Here is a 3946-nt window from a genome sequence, read left to right as displayed (position 1 = left end):
GTGGCGGTTGAATCTAAAAAGTCAGAAGAAGAGATGATGTACAGAGGTGAATCCAAGTTGTTCCATCTCTCACGGAAGTTCCAGGGTATAAGTCCCTGGAGACTTTTCAAAGAGAATAGAGGACCTCTGTCAAGAAGAAACTTCTGTCTTGGTCAGGTTGCTGTTGTCTGAAGGCAGAGATATGGATCTCTTCCAAGTGCCTCTTAGCCGTCACTTCTGATACTGCTTCCTCTGTGTGTCAGAAGGCAGTTTAATTTGCTTTTATCCAGTAGGACTATGGCTTATTTAAACACAAACCAGCTGATTAATTGTATGGATTTCTGTATAATACTGTTGTTTATTGAGTTCAGAGTCATAAATCAGCATGTGTAGTTCACATATACTATACTTACTTCTGGCAATATTCAGCTCTAACATCTCTCTTGACTTTCCCAATTTCATCCTGTGATAAAAGAGAATGACAGTTTTCCTATTAGACAGTTGGCTATAAGAATTCCCCAAGCTAATACATCTGTACAAACTTATAGCTAACTTAAAGCAGGAGAAGGCCACACAGCTGAGATATTCTTTCTGAAGGTCAACCTACTGGGAGATATTCCTCTGTGGGTCTTTCCTACTCCAGCACATCCTGAGAGTATGCCAAGAATTCAAGGCCCTTACCACTCTTTACCTGAACCATTTCTCAGGGTTATGTTTGCAGAGAGCAGTCTGGAGGGATGAGGTAACATCTCTCTCTAGAAAAAAAAGCAGGTGGATTCCCAAGCTCAATGTTACTCAACTGTGACACAAAACTGCGTGTACCTCGGCTCCTCCATGTTGCCCCTGTGGAACCTCGGAGGCAAAAGGAAATGGCACAAACATGAGGCTCATGAGGCTGGCTCTGCTGTGAGTAACAAAGTTCTTTGTCTCTGACCTAGGAGTCTTGTGTCCTCTGCCAGCATCCTCAGAACAGTAACAGGCTAACTTATTAGCTTATAAGTAGGCTAAAATCCCAGACCTTGACAAAACTGACAATTATATTGTCTGAACCCTTTCTAATCTGATAGGCATTGGATATTCCTGAAGGGCAGTTAATGAGCTAATATACTTTTCACTTGGTCAATATTTTTGAATATTTTAGTTAAAAAAGTAATTTACTTATCAAAGTAATTTACTTAAATACTTATCAAAAGGAGTCCTTTGCCCCCATTATTGCTCAGCAGTAATCTAGAAGGTCTAGCCTCCATCATATCCAATTTGTAGAACTTGATTAGGTAAATTAAAGTCCTTCCTTTTCAGTCACAGGTATGGACAAAGCCTAGAGATTGTGAACCTTGTCATTTCATTCCCAAATAACTATATATTAGCCTAAGGACTTCTTCATCAAAAAATTAATGAATAATGAAATAATATCCATAAAATTAAGCAACACTTTTTTTTTTTTTTTTTTGCGGTACGCGGGCCTCTCACCGGTGTGGCCTCTCCCGTCGTGGAGCACAGGCTCCGGACGCGCAGGCTCAGCGGCCATGGCTCACGGGCCCAGCTGCTCCATGGCATGTGGGATCTTCCCAGACCGGGGCACGAACCTGCGTCCCCTGCATCGGCAGGCGGACTCTCAACCACGGCGCCACCAGGGAAGCCCTAAGCAACACTTTTAATTGACAAAGGTTTGAATTTCATAATACTTCTCAAAAGATTAGGTCAGTATAAAACTGTTTAATAGAAACATGGTGGTAGTGTCTGAAAAACCAAGATAACAGGTGAATTTGATGGCAAGAGCCCTTGTGTACCTTGTCTAAACCCCCTAAGCACCTGTGGGTCACTCAGGAGTTGTCAAATGTTCCAGAGTAGGTGCTGAAACTAGGTCTGCTTAGAAAGTGACAAAACAAAATGTGCCCTTGGAAAAATGCACATATTTTAAAAACTAGACTGCAATTAGCTTGAATTCCTTCCTTTCTATATCTTATTGAACTCTCTTTTTCATTTCTTTATATTTTCAATAGTTCTAACCAAATAGGCTGAAAGCAACAGGTTCCAAGTTAAGAATTTTTATTTGTTCAAATGTAAAAGATGATGAGATCTTTAGGGAGCCCTTCTTACTACACTCACGAGGTTCTTCATTCTGTCAGCCATGGCTTGTTTCCTGAGGAGGAAGGCGTTCAGCATAATGTCCCGCAGCCCCACCTTTTCTAGTTGAATAGACGCGAAAGCTTCCAGATCCCTGACAAGTGAACAGACACATGTGAGCCCAAGGCAGGAGGTAAATGGACATATAACAATAAGACTGGTGGACAGGAACACCTGGGGCTGCATACTGGGCACTGCAACAGGAGATCATGTGGCTCTGTTTCTGTGGTTCTTACCTGCTCCAAGTGTTTCTCTTCTATTCAGTGGGGATGCTGATATGTCACCATCCTTGTTGGGGACCCCCATGTGCCTGAGGCATGCATCATCAGTCCCCCCTCACTCCCAAACTTCATAGCCTGGCCCAGTGTTTGTATTCCCAAGGTCCCTTTGTGCCCTCCTGGTCTGAACTGTAGGGGTACCTGGACTGAAGTGGCCTCCTAAGGGTCCTCTTGACTAGACACATTGGTCTTAAATCTCCCATCCACACATTGGGAATGTGAATTTAGAGCACTCAAACTCTGGCCATGTGTCAGATTAAGGGCATCTTGAGGAGTAGAGTGGCTTTGCCTGTTATTTTTTTTCATTCTAAATTTGCCAGAATTAGACTAGAGTCTCATTGGTATGCCTCAATAAAATATTCAGAGTATTCATAATTATTACAGAATACAAATGTCGTATTCTGTAATACAAATTATTACAGAATACGAGATCAAGATATAATAGGGAAACCCTGGTTTATAGATATATGTCTGTAGAGGCCGTGCCTCTCTGACAATGTACCATTCTATTATTCTAAGCAATGGAAAAACCCTTGTTAGAATAGTGAGGGTAGTTCTGTGCTTTTCTGTTTAAGATGTGGAAAATTTGGACATGCTGATATTCTTCTTCCTTATGTTCTACCCTTGTTGGAGTTTGAAAAATATAGAGAGAGGGAAGAAGGAGGGGAAGAAGGGAAGAGAAAGAGAAAGGAGAAGAGGGAGAAGAGTCGGGTCTGAAATTAGGAACTGTTGACTCTCCTTCAGAGACTGGAGCACATTAGAAGGAGCTGAGCCTTCTTGGTGTTTTATAACGTTTTCAGACAAGGTCTTAAAAATTTAACACATGCTGGTGACTCTGGGAGTTTAGGCATCATTCAATCCCATAATACTGTTACTAACTGGCTTGAAAGAGGATACTTTTGTTATTATAAACAACCCTTCACCGCCACCCCCATGCAGTACCTTTTGGTAGCCTGGAATCTTTCTGAAGGATGAATAAGTGTGTCTGGGACTTTTGGAGTTGCAGCTAACAGCATGCTTTCTATGGCATTCACAGTTCTGGAATTTCTTCTTCTGGTTAGACCCATTCCACTATGATTTCTCAGACCTGAGAAAGTTATTTCCTAAAATATTTCAAACCAAAGTGAATTAAATTTGTTGGATTTGTAAGTCCTGTGGTACTGACTGTAAAATTATCTCACAGCCATAACTGACCCCAAATACATGTAAATGGCTGGATACACTGGGGGTGGGAGGGAGTGGAAGGGAGAGAAGAGAAGGGGAGGAGAGGAGAGAGTAAGGGAGCAAACGGAAGAGAGATACCATTTTGCACAATGAAGGGGTGAGGCACTAAGTGTGACTATTTCCAGAATAGAGTTGTCTAAGGTGCTCTGAGAAAAAACTCTCCGTTTTACAAGGTGGCTAGTTGGAGTGCTTTGTATACTGGCCTCTCAAGAAATACAGCTGATGAACTTCATGGCTGCAAGATCTGAAAAACCATCTCAGGGTGCCCATTCTTTTTTTTTTTTTTTTTTGCGGTACATGGGCCTCTCACTGTTGTGGCCTCTCCCGTTGCGGAGCAC

Source organism: Monodon monoceros, unplaced genomic scaffold (genome assembly GCF_005190385.1).
Source record: "Monodon monoceros isolate NGI ecotype Baffin Bay Population unplaced genomic scaffold, NGI_Narwhal_1 Super_Scaffold_15, whole genome shotgun sequence".
NCBI lineage: Eukaryota > Metazoa > Chordata > Mammalia > Artiodactyla > Monodontidae > Monodon > Monodon monoceros.
The sequence above is the reverse complement of the archived record's forward strand: the minus strand, read 5'-3'. Positions refer to the sequence as shown.